The sequence below is a fragment of the Panthera tigris genome, chromosome B1, assembly GCF_018350195.1.
Source record: "Panthera tigris isolate Pti1 chromosome B1, P.tigris_Pti1_mat1.1, whole genome shotgun sequence".
NCBI lineage: Eukaryota > Metazoa > Chordata > Mammalia > Carnivora > Felidae > Panthera > Panthera tigris.
Window position 1 is genome coordinate 69,773,111 of NC_056663.1, and position 17,882 is coordinate 69,790,992.

The window sequence follows — 17,882 nt, forward strand, 5'->3', positions numbered from 1 at the left end:
AAGATTTAAAATTAAATATGAATGACCCATGGTAATAAGGTCAGTTAATCTATGGCAAAGGAGGCAAAACTATCTAATGGGAATAAAGGTGATCTCTTCCACAAATGGTGTTAGGAAAACTGGATAGCTACATGGAAAAAATAAAAGCTGGGCCACTTTCTTCCACACAAATATAAACTCAAAATGGATTTAAGATCTAAATCTGAGACCTGAAACCATAAACATAGGCAGTAATCTCTTCGACATTAGCTGCAGAAATGTTTTTCTAGATATGTCTCCTTTGGCAAGGGAAACAAAAGTGAAATTAAACTATTAGGACTACACCAAAATAAAAAGGTTTTGCACTGTGAAAGAATAAATAATAAATAAATTAATTAATAAATAAATAAATAAATAAATTAATTAAACAAACAAATAAAACAAAAAGCCCACCAAATGGGAGAAGATATTTGTAAGTAATGTGTCTGATAAGAGGTTAATATCCAACATATACGAAGAACTTATACAACTCAATACCAAAACAAAAACAAAAACAAATAACCCAATTCAAAATGGGCAGAAGACATGAACAGTTTTTTTCCAAAAGAAGACATACAGATTGCTAACAGACACATAAAAAGATGTTCAACATTACTTATTAGCAGGGAAATGCAAATTTGAACTACAGTGAGGTATCACTTCACAGCTGTCAGAATGACTAAAATCAAAACATAAGAAAGGACGAGTGATGGTGAAGATGTGGAGACAAAGGAACCCTCATGCACTGTTAGTAGGAATACAAAATGGTACAGCCACCATGTAAAATAATGGAAAATAGTATGGAGGTTCCTCAAAAAATTAAAAATAGAATTACCATATGATCCTGTAATTCTACTGCCAGGTATTTACCCTAAGAAAACAAAACACTAATTCAAAAAAATGTATGCACCCCTATATTTATTGCAGCATTTTTTACAATAGCCAAGATATGGAAACAACCCTGGTGTCCATCGATAGATGAACACATAAAGAAGGTGTGGTATATATATATATATACACACACACACACAATGGGATATTATGCAGCCATAGAAAAGAATGAGATCTTGCTATCTGCAACAACATGGATGGATCTAGACGGTATAAAGCTAAGTATAATAAGTCAGTCAGAGAAAGACAAATACCATATGATTTCACTCATGTGTGGAATTTAAGAAAACAAAAGAATATAAAAAGAGATGAACTAAAAACCAGATTCTTAAATACAGAGAATAAACTGGTGGTTGACAGAGGAAGGAGGGGGATGGGTGAAATAGGTGAGGGGGATTAAAGGTACACTTATCACAATGAGCACTGAGTAATGTATAAACTTGTTGAATCATTATATTGTACACCTGAAACCAACAGGACACTGAATGTTAATTATATTTGAATTAAAATAAATAAATAAAAATTAAAAAAAATAAACTTACGTATGAATGTTGCCTTCATGCCTGGCAACCCAGCAAACAGCATGTGCTTAGAACATAATGAGCAGTATCAACTCGTTTTATTGGGAAAAGCAATGTTCTTTCTCTAAATTTAACTCATAGTCCAGATATAAGATTCCATGAGTCTAGGGGCACCTGGGTGGATCAGTCGATTAAGCATCTGATTTCGGCAGGTCATGATCTTGTGGTTTGTGCGTTCGAGCCCTGCACTGGGCTGTGCTGACAGTTCAGAGCCTGGAGCTTTCTTCAGATTCTGTGTGTCCCTCCCTCTCTGCCCCGCCCCAGCTTGCACTGTGTCTATCTCTCCCAAAAATAAATAAAACATTTAAAAAAAATTCCATGAGTCTAAAATTGGCTGACAGAGACACTTTTTTTAAACCACATTCTCTGTCTGAAACCACTTCTGTATGGGGTGGCCATGGCAAAGCTTGATTCAGTGACAGGGCAGTATGCATCGCTGAATGGCTCCTTTTCTGAATTTTCACCAGTGAGGGAAGCTCGTTCTACTCTGCTTTGCATTTATCTATCACATCTAGATATCCTATTCTACTACCCCACCCCTCCCCCAAGAGAAGGGCATCTCTAGACCAAAGAGAATTATTTTCTGTCTATAAAGAATGTACAATGAAGTAGAAATACAAAATGCAGGTGCTATTTTACTATGGCATTTGGAAAAATCTGTTAACTATGTTGACTTTTATCAGATTCCTGTGAGCCTGGAAAACAGTGAAGGGGAAGAAATCCTCCACATTTTGGGGTTCTGGAGTACAGCTTAACTGCAAGAAACACTCTTCTCTAGATAACTTGGGTAAGACTCATGCATGCTCTTTGTTTACCTCTGACATGACCAGACATAGACTCTCCAGATTCCTATTCTCTGCCTCATAAATGATTTGATGAACAGTTATCCCCACCGATCCTTTGGAACCAAATGCTTATTAACCAAATTTTGGTCAAGCTTCTCTTCTTGCCCCAGGTTCCTAGCTTTTGAGCCACTCAGCCTGGGCCATCTTACAGCCCTTCTTCAGAGCTCACCTGGGTATAGACTGAGTTCAGGGTAAATAGGGTAAAGCATTCCTTTTTTTTTTTTTTTTTTTAAAGATTTTATTCAGTAATCTCTACACCCCACATGGGGCTAGAATTTATAACCCCAAGGTCAAGAGTCACATGCTCTATGAGGGAGCTGGTTGGGTGCCCCCAGGGTAAAGCATTCTTTATTCCACCATCCTATCATACAAGCCCTTCATCCAACCTGCCCACACCCTGCTCTTTCTAGCTTATATTCACTTCTCTCTGTAAGGGAAATGCCCTTTTTGACTCACTCCTAAGACGTTTGTTGATCTAAGGTTAGCACTTCCTATTGTAATAACGCCTTTTCTCACCTTACAACTATCCCCTTGAATAAAGACTCTACTAAGTTTGAATTTGTTCTTTATTTGACATTTATTTAATGATTACTTCCTAAAACGCGTTAGACACCCGTGATTTATTTATTGTATTTTTTTTAAAGAAAAAGTCCTAATTTGCTGCAACTGAATATAAAGGGCTTTATGAGAACATTTATGTTTTGTTACATTCCTCATTTTTCAGCCTGGCAGGACTTTTTAAAGAGTGAATTAGATGAATGTTTTAATGTATTGCAGTCATTTCCTTAGCTTTTAGCTAATGACCTCATCTGGACAAAGTAGATATTTCCATTTCTTATCAGTAATAATTAGAAATATAACTGGTGTTGTCTCATGCCCCCTGAAAATTCTCGAGGAGACTTCAATGACTTCAAAGGAGATGACTTTGTGGAAGTGATAAGGAATGGAATGAAGAAATTTAAAAGTAATGTCTTTGATTCCATAGTGACATGATTGTTTTTAGAGTTCCTTTAATATATAAACCTCTGTAGAATTACAAGTAATGCAGAAAAAAAATGGCCACTTTATAGGAAGAAAATTAGATCTTTCCAATTCAGAGGAAAAAGAAAAAAAAAAAACACAACCATAACCACAAGCAAACAAACAAACTAAAATCCCCAGAGCTAAAGCAGCTACATTAAATCTGCAGGGGTAGTATAGTGGGTGTATGGAACTCAAACCTTATTTTAGTTAATAGTTTTGTTTTCCTACACATTGAAACCTTTTATAAGACATTCTACACAAACTTAAAACCACTCAGTGGATCTTCATCTTCAATCTTTGCCCTTCTTGTGAAAGTAGACAGGAGAGCCATCTTCATAAAAATTAACATATCAATAAAGAAACGTTAAGGGGCTTGGCTTCTCAGAAAATCTGTTATACTAATCAGCACAGACTGTAAAAGCATATTGTTTTATCATTTTTAAAATACTCTAAACTGCATTTTGGTTATCACATCCTTAATTTTGATGGTCCTGTGGCATATGGCAGTGTTTCTCATGTAAACTTGACCCCAAACCTCCTGAATCAGGAACTTTTTTGGTGTGTCCCAATGATCCATATTTTCAACAACCTTCATAGATTATTCTTCTGCACTCAGGGAACGACAGATAGAACATGACAGCATCAATAAAAGAGAGATAAAGAAACATGTAGTCTGCTTTGCATAGAATCTAATGAAATGTATAGATCTTCTCTCCAAAGCAATGCACACAGGAAGCTACACGTCATTTTGCTAATAAAATTCTAGGACATTCAGAAATGTCTTCAAGACAGAGGCTAACATACAGTTTCTTAACAAAAGATTATTTGTTCCAAAGTTAAAAGCACCTCATTTACTTTATCCAATAGTCATTCTATTGATGAGGAAACTATAGCCAAGAGTGTTAATATTTTGATTAAGGTCACACATACGGACTACTTACATTTTCAGGTTTCAACAATTTAAAAATCAAATTTAACTAGGTTCTAGGCAGGCACAAAAGTGATTTTCAAATAATTTAGTGTAAGATAACCATTTTCCCCAATGTATACGTAAAAATCACAGTCAGGAAATTTAGTTTGTGGATTCAATTTGAGAATAAATTAACTTTTTCCCTAGACATCATTCTTATTTATAGAGCTACTTACTATTGACTTTGAAACCATTAAAATGAATTCTGCTAGTTACATTTCATTTTAGTCTCCATAAAAATGCATTGACTCATATTGATGAAATGTATTGGGTGTGGTAGAAATGAATCCACCATGGTAAATTCAGTTTTCTGTTATTACAAAGCAAAATGGAAATTTTAATTCCAGGCATTTATAATCATACTTTTTGTGTCCCATCATCCTTAATTAACCATTCCTCTAAATTTCCTCTCTTTAAGAAATTCATCTTATGAAATGTATTTGCACTTTAAGATATATATTGGTAAATATCCTCCTGGTCATGTTAATGAGAGTTAGTTCTAAAACTTTAGAAGTAAGAAAGAATGTAATCACTTGTCTAAATGAGGAGAATATATGAACAGATACAGAATAATTTTCAAAGGGGGAAGGTCAATGTGGGGCACATCAATGAATTACAGAAAGCACCAGAGAGTTTCTAAAATGAAGGGAGAAACAGAAATAGGGATAGAGGGCAAATTGAATGAACACAATACAGAACAAAGTAGACATCTCAATCTTACACTGCAGTTTCTTCTATCATTATTTGGTTAGGAGATCCTCCTATGCCTACATTTCCCATAAATTACTTTAAATTATGTTCCAAATTTAAATTATGCTAAATATTGGTAGTAACTGTGTACACCTGTGCTTCACTGTTGGATGTTCCTACTCTGATGTACTTTATAAGCATTTACAGCTTTAATGAGGCTGTTTATTTGTAATTGGTCCCTATAGGAACCTGCTGCTGTATTTCATCCCATGTGAGTTATTTTCAGTTTTTCTCTGGAGACATCATTTGAAATAAAATACCTGAACTTACATACAAAGAAATATATGACATTTTTAAATGACAAATAAATGACCATGCTCTAATCCTGCCTTCAGAATTTCACACTTAATATTTCCCACACCACTGCTGTTTTCCTTACCTGGCCACTTGCACTCAATTTTCCATAACAAAAGAGAGCATCGGCTCTAAGTAAGAAGATTTAAATTGATAACTTCTCCTTAACTTCCTTTGCACTTCATCTTGGGCAAGTCAATTTCTGTGCGCGTCGGTTCATGTATCTGTTAAATAGAAAAAAAGTTAGATCTTCTAACCTCATGTGGCTATTGCAGAGGTGCAATGAGATAAGGAGGTTAACAGAGCTTTGTGTTTTGGAGATGAACATACATATTCTGAAATCCAAGCATATTTTGGGTTTTCAAGGGTGTTCAATGTTTCTTACCCTTTTTTTTTTTTGAAAGCACAAGTATTCTTGTTTAATCGATAAAAGCTTTGGATTCTGATTTTTTTGTCTTTGTTTTCTCTTTTGTGTTCACACTGATGAACACAAGTTCTTTCAGGCCAATGACCAGATTTTCACCTGTGAGCTTCTATTATTGGATGTTCTGTAATATAGTTCTTTCAAGTGTCTGTTTTGATTATTTATTTCCTTAGCTTACCCTTTTTAGATAATAATAGTTTTTAACATCATCATTGTGGTCTTAGATTTTTGAATTTGTTTTCTATTTTCTTGTCTTTATATGTTCCTCTGATCATTCCATTATGTTTTCTTACAAAATGAACTCCTTATTTCATTTCTTTGTTTTTCTTTACTAAATTTCTTTCTTTCTTTCTTTTATTTCTCTTTCTTTACCATCAATCCCCCCCCCCCTTTCTTATTAGCTATGGTCTTTATCATTGATACCATGTTGCTGTGATGTATCACTTGTCATTTGTTCAAATTCAAGGTGGTCAGCCCTTCTACTTACTGTATCTTGAAAGCCATTTTTCTTACATCAACTCCCTACTTATCTGGGACTGTTGGTCTTCCCTCTGAGCTCCAGTTAGAGGAGTATTTTATCCTGTTTTTTCAGTTTGGGCATGTGGAGGAATCTCAATTTGGTCTTCTGTTCTTTCTTCTATGATCCTCTAATGGGATCTTACTCTTCAGTCTATTTCTTATCCTTTTGTGTATAAACTCAACAATGACAGAAAATAAATCTGTATTCCTTTTATAACTTATTTAGTAGAATTCTGTGGATTCTCTATGTGACCCCACATAGAGATATTTAGTTACAAAGACAAGGAAAATTAGCATTGTGCTTGCATGTTTTTTGGTGATGTATTCAATTATTTCATACTCTCCTCTAAGCACCATGGTGACATATTTCACAAAGGGAGCTGTTCTGGTATTGGTGGGTGTCTGGTAAGTAATACACTTTGGTATCATGAAATATAAACTAGGTGAAAGCTGAATGCAAAGGTAAGAAATTGAGAAGAATATCTTCTCTTTTATAATTGGGAAGGATGAATTATTAGGGCCTCATCTCAGACTGAAGGAGAAACCAAGCTTTCATTTATTGATCTGGCTTACATGGAAACAAAATAATCTGAATTAAATATGTAAAAACAATGCATACAATTTAAGATCCCAAAAGATCCCTCTTTTTGGCATCTGGAAACTATTTCCACTCCACCTTTGATATACAGTATCTTTTAAGGTCAAGTGAGTCAAGCTCTCTAATATTTAAAGTAAATGGTAAAAGAAAATTGCCGATATCTCAGCATGGAATGGTGACAAGGTATAGTGCTTGTATTTACCTTTCAGACATGATTAGACACCTTTACTGTATTCTTTGCAATCTACATCTTCTTTTGATTTACTAAGAAATATTGATTTGATTCCATAAGAGAAAAAATGTCATTTATTCAAAACAAAACTTCCATGCAGGTTTTTTTTTAAGTGTCAGGTTGACAAGTGCTATAAAATAATAAACTTCTCATCTATTATACATTCTCCCTCTTTCTCTGCATAACAATAGATTGATGTGATGAGGGGAGGGGTTGAATCCAGAGCAGATGTGTTTAACATTGTTCTCTGAAGAATGACTGTATAGTCAATAACACTTTAGTCTCCAAAAATATGATTGAAGAGAGGCAGCATTTTACCTAGAGGGCAAATGAGAAACAAGAATGATTCTCAAGTGATTTTTTTTATACTTAGATGAATCCTTTAATACTCTCTACCAAATCCACTTAGTGATAAAATCCCTGTAACAGCACTTGATTGTGTGCAATATTTCAACCTGAGATTTTTTTTTTAATATACTATAATGCATACATGGAGTGTGGCTCATGTCTGTGGGTGATAGCTGAACATAAAGGCTGCCTCCATGTTAGATAATAACATTTATGACAGGAAGAATATTGAAAATGGAAAAAATATATTTTAACAATACTTTCAAGTACCCAAAATACTGAAGAAAAAGGCTTTGGGAGATATTTTGTTGTTGTTATCCAGATTTCACTGTCAGCCAATTTCTTACATGCAGATATAAACCTTTATTAAACTTCCTTTTTCTCTAAGAGTATGAAAAAATACATATATTTTGCCTATTATATATTAATCATAGAAATATTTTTCTTTATAATAAAAATAATGTATTTCATTATACTTTTTGAGGAAAAGAGATCTTATGAGAATAATTTTGTGGAATATTTGAAGAAATGGCACATTAGGAAATAATAATTCAATAGTTCTTAAAAGTATTTTCTTGTGCAAGGCTAGAGGCTGTTTGAATGAATATATATTCATGTGAATCAACTGTTTTTCTATAGGAGGAAGATAGAATCAGGATGCTTGTCGGTGGTCTGAGGGAAACATCACAGGTGTGTTCCTCCCTACTTCCTTAAGAAAATGGACCATTAGAAATAGGATTCGTAAGATTCTATACCTATACCTGCTTCCTTTCTCCACAGCTCCAAGAAGTAGGAATCTATCTATTTATCTTCTATCTATCATCTATCTATCTATCTATCTATCTATCTATCTATCTATCTATCCATCCATCCATCTACTTATAATGATAATCTGGAAATTGTATGTTTAAAGTCCTTCCCTTGATATCAATGTAGTTTGTAACTACTGCTCAGATTTTGTTATCACCAGCATCTTCAATTTGTTCATTTGGGAATTCTATTATTATTCTCAGTGAAAGATTTTCATTATGTTGAGAGATCTAGTATCTCATGTTTTACATTATCATCAGAAGTTCATTATGGGACTAGAGTCTAAATAACATTAATTCTAATGGCCTAGAAATGAGAAAAGTTTGGGAGTTTAAGGCAGTATAAATAGGAAGTTATTTATTTTAGAAAATTTTATATATATATATATATATATATATATATATACACATATATATATACGGAAAAAATATATATATGAGGTGATATTTAGTCTTTAAAAATTTTATCCTCATCAGTTCTGAAATTATTAACAACATATAAAATGCTTATTATGTGCCAGGCACTGTTTCAAGTGGTTTACAATTGGTACCTCACTTAATCTTTATGACAATCAGATGAGATATGTAGTATTATTTTTTAAATGTTTATTTATTTATTTTGAGAGGGGGTGGCGAGTAGGGGAGGTGCAGAGACAGGGAGAGAGACAGAATCCCAAGCAGGTTCTGCTCTGTCAGTGCAGAACCCGATGGAGGGCTCAGTTCACCGAATCGTAAAACCATAACCTGAGGGGAAACCAAGCGTCAGACACTTAACTGACTGAGCCACCCAGGCACCCCCGAGACAAATATTACTTATTGCTTTCCAATTCAATCCAGTGAAGACACGCAGGTGGAGAGAAGTTAAGTTACTTGCTTGGATAGCACGGATACCTCCAGAAAGCAGAGGGTGAGAAACAGGCTTGCATGCACATAGTTTATGAAGGAAACAAACTTAAAAGGCAAGAATAAAGAATGAGGAGAATAAATAAAATAAAATAACCCTCTAACCTTACTTATATCTTGTAGACCTCAGATATGATCCTAAATATACTGTTTCTATTGTATCATGGATTGTGTAGCACCACTCAACTATACGATTTCGTGATTCAGACAATAACTGACTCAAGATGAGCACAGAATTATCTATTCTCTCATGATAAAGAACATTAGCATGCCAGTCTTCTGCCACAGAAGGATGATGGCCTCCATCAGAACCCTAGGGCTCTGCAATAACATTTGTTGGTAATTTCCAGAGATTCCACACAGCGTCCATATTCACCAGAGCTACATCTAACATTATCAGATCTGCTGGGTCATATGACTGGCATGGCTGAGTAGATATCTTTATAGCCTGGGGCCTGCTACAGAGGCATTTCTTATTCTTGGCCCCACTTAATTTTTTTAAATTTACTTACTTTTATTTTTTTTTTGAATGTTTATTTTATTATTGAGTGAGAGAGAGAGAGAGAGAGAGCAGGGGAAGGGCAGAAAGAGAAGGAGACACAGAATCTGAAGCAGGCTCCAGTCTCTGAGCTGTCAGCACAGAGCCCATTGCGGGGCTCAAACTCACGAACCGTGAGATCATGATCTTAGCCAAAGTCAGACACTTAACCAACTGAGTCACCCACCCACCACCCACCACTGAGGCCCCTTTTGGCCTCACTTAAAATTGATAACCCTTCAAATGCCCTGAGAATAGGTTGGAGAGTTTTTCTCCAGCTCAGTACATACGGCTTCAAAATTCCAATGAGACCTACCAAGTGCTATACCACTTTGTGATTTATTGATAGGGGAATATGGTGCAACAACTTGTCTTTTAGCTAAGATAGGCTATCCTGGCTTGCCTTAGACCAGTGCATTCCTAAAAAATTTTACATATGTGACAGCTCCTGAATCTTCATATTTCCCCTCTTATTTCCAGCATGCCTGTGTTTTAAAAGTATTCAGAGTACTTGCTACTTCCTACTTGTCTGGTCGGTTTTGCATAATGCTGTAATATTATGGACAAATGTGGTCTTCAGAAGAATGTTAAGACTGTAGGATAGCTATATATAAGTAGTTGGCTATTTCTTTCCTATGCCATTTAGTATAAAACAAAATATTATTTTATTTTAAAACAGTGTGGTTTTTTGTTTCATTGTTTTGTTTATAATTAGGTGATTCTCTTCCAATGAATTATAAATTCATCAAGCACAAAATAACATAAACATTTTATTCTTACATATAGCCACAAATATTATTAAAACATTTTGCTTATAGTTGACATAAAGATGGTGAATTGATTTGAATAAAAACTAGCTTAGTGATTATGAAGATAGTAATTGAAATATATAACCTGGGGAAGTGTTAAATTGAATTAAGGAAAAAAATAGGAAAATACATGCACCAAAAGTGAGAAAAAAAGGGGAATTAAAAAAATATTTTTAATATGCTTGTAATGTGTTGACCTCCTGTGCTTTGTCTAGGATAAAGTCAGCAACGTGATGCTCTTGCTTAAGGAGCAAATGCCATTAGTGACATTCAGAGGTAAGCTGAGGATATTTAGGCATGGCTGTCTTCATTCTTCAATAATTTTGTGTTAGCACCAGAAAAATACAAGGCATCATTTTCAAGTGTATTTTTATCCAATTATATGGCTTTGCCATGGAAACAGCATAATTGAATTAAATATTTTTTAAAAAAAATAAAGAAAATAAACATCCTGAGGTTATTTTCATATAAAATATTCAGTATTTCCTCTTTATTTCAACAGCTGCTGCAGTTATTAAAAGACCAACTCCATTTCCATTGCTATATGTTCACGAAATCCTTTCCTACATTCCAAATTCATATTCTGGAATTGGCATACATTGCTATGCATCACATCACAGCATCTATTTAAAGTGAGGGACCAATCATGTCCTTGGATCAGAATATTTCTAGTCTTTCCTCTGGAGGAGAATTGCTACAATGGATATAAGACATAAACTCTGATAGGTATTTAATAACAAGTATTTTGTGCTTTATAACAAAGTCTTAATTCTCCTCCAAATATGTTCACTGTGTAAGTTTAAATAATATTAAAAATTTAAACCAAGTAAGACAAATAAATTTTTTTCTAATTTGAATGGCAAAACTGATTCAGCTTTATCCTTAAGTTTTTTCCATTATATTTTTATTGTGAAGCATTCTAAATATTCAAAAACTATAAAATAACTATTTTTTAAATTTATCTTTGAAAATCTTAATGTTTTATCATTTTTTATATTATTAAACACACACACCCATTACATTCTAGATACAGCTTTAGTATCCTCTCTGTTCCCATTTCTTTCCCATTATCCCATAAGCAAAAGTTATTCTCATTTTGTGTTCTTATTCTCATGCATGTATGTACACACATATACAGTATATATACACATTGCATACATATGCATTCTATATGACATATACAGTTATAAACATTTCATTGTTCTACTGGTGTTAAGACTTTCTGGTATTTTCTCATGATTATCCTGGAGTTATGGATTTGGAGGAAGAGTACCATATAAGTAAAATGATTTCCTCATTTCATTATATCAGAGAGCTACTGATTTCAACTTGACTTCTCTTTAGTGACATTATCCTTAATCATTTGGTTAAGGGGGTGTCTGCCTGGGTTCACTACTACAAAGATACTATTACTCTCCCTTCCACACTATTCGTTGGAAGTGAGTTACCAGGTTCAGACCACACTTGAGACAATTAAGTTTCCTTACACTATCTCATGTTCCTGTGATAAAAAGTGCTAATGAAGTACAACAACTCAATCTAAGCAACCCATTAATGACCTAGACATTTCATGAATGAAGTTTGGGGTCACCCCATCAGGCAAGGAACCATAACAAGCAGAGGTGCTTACTGATAGCTAAAAGAATATGGAATTATTAAGGGAAGAAGAAGGTTTAAATATCTGCTACCATCACATGATTAGTCACAAAAATAAAAATTACATGCTTTATGAATACTCCTTAATTATTTTTAAAAGAATATGTGTGTGTTATATGTGTGTGTATATAATTTATCAGAGTTACATTAAAGGATATCAAAGAAGGACTCAGACTCAGCTAGAAAATGAATAAAAATCGCCCAAGGATGGATAAAGTGACTGTGTATTATTGTATGGTGAAAGTTGACTGTTTTAAGTTTCTTTTTTTAATTCTCACTTCTCTTTAATCACAGAATTTTAGTTTTTATGAATAATCATAGGACATTTCAGGTAACTAAGGTTTGAGAGGGAAACAGTTCTTACTTTACATGAAGAATTACGACATGCTCCATTTTTCTGTAACTCTACTGGCTGGATTAACAAATATTTTAACAGAGACAAAAAAAATTTTTGTAAAGCCAAAGATCACTGCATATATATTTGCAAAAAACCATAAACGAACACGCATTTCTCCCTGACTAGGAGAACTTAAATAAATGTTTGAACATTAAGGCAGTGACAATTCTAAAACATAATAAAATTCTAAGTTAAGGCTTTATGTCTGTTTTGAAACCCATGTTCATAGGCCACTGTGACCATAGCAAACTTTTATCTATCAGGTTAGGTTCATCTGTCCTGGATAAGTTATTGATTCACTACCAACTATTCTATGGGATAGGAATTAATACAAACATCATCCATTTAATGAGTTATTAGTCCAGTCCTTAGATTTTATTTTGAGGATTTAGTTTTTAGCAGCAAAGCCTGTGCCACAGAAGGAACTTTTTTTAAAAAATAAAGTTAGAAAACTTATTGGCTGCACCGATTTTTCCTTTGCTGAAAGTGGGCCAACAATCAAGAATTCCTGATTTCCTAAACACAGAAAACCTCCAGAGCATGTGTGACCATGCTCCCATCTAAAAACGTGGATGTTCTTGATTACTGAAGTAGCTGGTATTCATCTTCTTTGAAGACTGGTATTGCTATCTAAATAAAGCAACAAAATGCAGAATACCATAGTTCAGGTGGATCTGTTCTATACTTGCTATCCTCAAGGCACAAATGCTACCCTTGCTGAGCCAAAGTCTTTCCTTATTCCAGGAAAGATGAGAAGTGGATGAAGATTCACTTGAGAATAATTGATTGCACTCTTGCCCTATTCAAGCTTACACAAAGTATGGAAATTTAGGGGGCGCGGGGATGTCCTTTTCTCTTTCCATCATTCTTTTCCTTAACATTTAGACAAAACTCAGATCCAGCCTGTAGGTCCACTTTGAGAAGCAGCTCTGGAGCATCCCCACCCCACCCCCACTACTGGGGAGAGCAGCAGGGGTGTTCAGCGGGCACATTCCAGTATGAGCTAACTGGGCATGATTCCACAACGCAGCGTTTCCGCGGTTGGGATGACAGACGGTCGCTTAGACCAGAAGGATCACTGTTCACACTGGGTGCTCGCCGCTACTTCTTGAAGCACTAATTGTACAGAAACACGTCTTGTAAGGAAAGTACTGTACGTTTACGTTGGGACCACTCCTAGTTTGTGTGGAGGAAGAATAGCATTGACTACATGAAGATGGTCTCAAAAGCTAAAGCTGGCTGTAGTTTCCCTTTGTCCCCAAGTCAGAAAAAAAGGGTGATGTCAAAGCAGATGAAGCTGCAGGCAGCCGGAGTCCCACGCTGTCTAAGCACTCGTGCTTGAATCTGCTGCGTGGCATCTGAGTTCTTTAGATTTACTATCAGGAAACAGGAATTTCTCTCCAGCACCGTCAAACATTTTAGGTGCAATTTAAGTCAAGCGAGTCACATTTCAACTGAAATGTTTTGCAGATTTGAAAAGTCGGCACCATACTACCTGCTAAGCTTGGCTTCAGCTAATTGCCAGATGGGTTTTAAAGGTGTGAGATACACTTTTTTTTTTTTTTAAAGATGGGAAGACTAACTGAGAGAGGGCAAACGGAGGCAACACAGAAACAATCATTTTTATAATTTTTTTTTAACGTTTATTTATTTTTGAGAGAGACAGAGCATGAATGGGGGAGGGGCAGAGAGAGAGGGAGACACAGAATCGGAAGCAGGCTCCAGGCTCTGAGCCATCAGCCCAGAGCCCGAAGCAGGGCTCGAACTCACGGAAGGCGAGATTGTGACCTGAGCTGAAGTCGGATGCTTAACCTACTGAGCCACCCAGGCGCCCCGAAACAATCATTTTTAGAAAAACATTTTATACTTTATAATACACTCACTTTATACACGAATTTTGTGTTTACAAGTACAAAAGGCACAGAACCTCCAAGGACCGAAGTAAAGGCATCAGTTAACTACGTTCAGTGGCGTTAACACTGTTGTCCTACCCTCCGTTCGCTGAACCGGAAAGGAAACTGTAAAGGCCGACCCACGCACGGACTTCACGTTTAGAAGTTGGAGACCGTGTGTAGTTCTGCAGTTTCTAGAGAGCTGAACCGAGATTCCATCGTGTTTCAGGCCAAATCGGCCAGAAGAAAGTTGCCCATTGCGGTTTGAGTCTCAAAGGGTCTCAAAGCCAGAATTCATGGTCTGTGTTTCTGTGCTGTTCAATTGAACTTTACTCTCTACAGCAGGTATGCTTTTAGCAGTGGAGATTCCTTCGGTTTGGGTCTCTGTGTCAGATGAATCCGTACTCATGGAAAAGCGGGAGTGTTTCAGAATACTTCCCAGAGGCAGATGGGGCTACTGTCTAAAAAAGAAGTTTAGGTCTGTCTGTGTTTGTATGTCAAACATTTCAAGGCCTAAGAAGCTCGAATTTCCCCTACAGCTATAGGACTAGGCAGAGGTATCTGCAAGGAAGACGTCAGTTTGGGTCTCTATGTCCAGCAATTCCAAGACTGGTTCAGGGGTCATGGTGTTAAACTCACTCTCTTCAGTTTGAGTTTGGATATATGAGCGGAAAAGAACTCCTCGATATCAAAATCAATTGCAGGATTCTGGGCTGGGCCAGATGGGAGCTGGGTATCTTGTCCACTATTCGTGTCTGACAAAAGACTACGATTGTCCAGTGTCTGACGAGGCAGGTTACTTGACAAAATGTTTTCTAAATCACTTAATAAATATATAGTCTGGGTCTGATTATCTGTCATGTTCTGTGAAAGAAGCATAGTGTGCTGTGCGCTGAAGTTTATAATTGGTGAAGATTTCTCAGTATCTTGATTTCAAGTCTTAGGGTGGTTCTGAGGTAACAAACCATGAGTGACAGTCTCTGCTACTAAGCTGCTGCTTATGATATTGTCTGTAGAAACACCGTAGGACAAATGGACACTCTCAAAAATGTCTCCACACGTTACAGCTTGGTCCATCTGGACTCGGCCATCTGTCCGACACTGCATCGCACTGGTCTGAGTTTCTCTGGAGATCCCACCTGACTGGTAACAGGCATCTGTGAACGTTATCAGTCTGAGCAGCTGTGGAAGAAGTTACCTTAGAACTGGATAAGAATGTCTGAGTGTGAACACTAATGGGAAGGGAGACTTGAGAACCAAACGTCAAATCCGTTTGAGAACAGGACGATCCGGAGGAATCGGGGCCGGCCCACTGTGCGGAAGGTATGAAGTGTTGTGTGGCATAAGACAGGTCCGTCTGTACATTGACTGAAGAAATGCTATTCTTCTGACATGTGTTTCCTAGTTCTTGTAAACGATTAGACCGGCTCTTACCCAAGTTCACCTGAACACCTGTACTAATTGGCTCCAGAGCAATAGGATTTACAATTTTTGAAAGAGGGAGACTCTCCTTGAGACAGCCAGCCTCGGAATCTAGGCTGACGATCAGGGTTCTGACCCACAAGGGCAGTATGTGCACAGCGCCAGGGGCGGAACCCTGATGATCCACGGGCTGGGCCGAGGAGTTGGCTATAGGCACAAAGACAGGTGTGGGAGAAAACTGCAGAGCAGGAAGTTTAACCAGAGCCACTCTGGGCTTGGGTAAAAGCAACTTCTGAGGGTATCTTGGAGGTGTTGTAAGAGTCTGCTTTCCGGCATTAGAGTTGCAAGATCTCCAAAAGAAGAAGTTTCTAGTTCTTGAGTGTCTGGTCTTGGAGCTGGCTGACTGCTCAATGACTCAGTGGTCTTATTGGACAGCTTCTGGCTGTGCAGGCAGTTTTCCATTTTCCTTTTCTTACTAGGTGGCTCCCTGTGCTCTGCAGGGATCTTGTGGCCAGTTTGGTAGATAGGGGACTGTAAGGCGGTCCTGCTGGCATAGGGACAGCCGCGCGTTCACTGGAAGGTCTTGCCACAATCCTTGCGTGCCTTCTCAAGTCCCACCTGGTGCCGTAGCAGTTGCTGCACTTACTACACTTTTGCTTCTTTTCGGCGTGCATTTTCATAAAGTGCTGTTTTACGAGAGAAAGTTGAGAAAACGGTCTGTCAGGGCCTCTGGGGCATCCTTCAATTGGACAACAGAATTTTGGTACCATTTTCAAATCGTTTCATATTGTTGGATTTACTATGCCATCCTGCAGGCGGTGGCTCTTGACCGGGTGCATGTTGAGCGCCAGGCTGTTGGGCAGGGTCGGGGTGCCCCAGGCCAGAGGCTGACAGGGCTGCCACATGGCAGAAGGGCCTCCTGTTTTCAGTTTTAAATGAATTATTGCATAGATGGAAGCACAATAATGTATTTGTTTGATAATTACATGTGTTCTAAAGAGTGATGCATGGATGCCAATTTGTAAAGAAGAGGACTGTGGTGAATTCATACTTGGTCAATGTAGCTAAGCTGGAACTATCATTCCCAGAATTCTTTCATTTCTATGGTTCCAGGTTAGCCTTGGTTGCAAGAAAAATTTGCATGAAATTTGGAAGGCAGAAGTGAAGTCCCAGGTCTGTATCTGGTCCCAGGCACCACTGGAGCGCCTTCATTATTATTGCTGATTTGTTGGCTCATTTCGTTGGTGTGGAACAATGTTCAGTCCCTTGGATTCTCCAGTTTTTAATCATTATCTCCTCCCTTAGCAGGGCTAAGTACATGGCAAAGGCACTTATTTCTTGTACACGTCACCTGTATCTTTGAGGTTAGATGCAAAGAAAACTGTTTCAGTTTGTTTTCATATAGTTTTTCATCTTGAATTCCAGTTAGTCTGTCTGAGTTCCAGATTGTCTTTGAACATATTACTATTTGGGTACTGTTTGTCCTTGCTTTCCCCCACTCTGTGTCCAGTTATTCTCATCAACTACCGTCCTATTGACTGATGGCAATTTCAGCCCTCCACCAGATTCAAAGTCAATAGCCTTTCATACACTTCTTCACCAGCTCCTCTTTGAGGTCACTTAATAGTGACTTTTCTTTGGTCATCTGACTTTATATTACGTTTTTGGCCTCCTCTCCCAATTGTCTAAGGTCCAGTTATTGTAACAAATTTCTTATTCCATAGAACTCATATCGGTTCTGCTTCCTTGATTGACTGCAGTGATATGAGTACCTTCTTAATTTATCTTTCAAGTCTCTAAATCTCATTTTCATAGCTATGCGTTTGTCTCATGGGAGGCATGTAACTTACTCAATTCTTTCTTGGAATTTATTAATTCTGTGTTTACCAGAAATATGCTATTAGACAATCACAATTTTCTTTTTTATTCATTTCTTGCTTACTTTTTTTATTTTTATTTTTAA

General features: G+C 36.8%; 1 long non-coding RNA gene and 1 pseudogene across 1 annotated transcript; one reads left to right on the plus strand and one right to left on the minus strand.

Annotated features, from left to right (window-relative positions):
• Positions 1 to 2,177: 2,177 nt before the first annotated feature.
• Positions 2,178 to 10,861, plus strand: LOC122237645. The gene is made up of 3 exons (XR_006216235.1): positions 2,178 to 2,277; positions 8,133 to 8,183; positions 10,768 to 10,861. It is a non-coding gene; the product is annotated as an uncharacterized LOC122237645 (long non-coding RNA).
• A 3,795-nt stretch (positions 10,862 to 14,656) lies between these two features.
• On the minus strand, positions 14,657 to 16,704 carry LOC102966554 (annotated as a pseudogene).
• Positions 16,705 to 17,882: the final 1,178 nt, after the last annotated feature.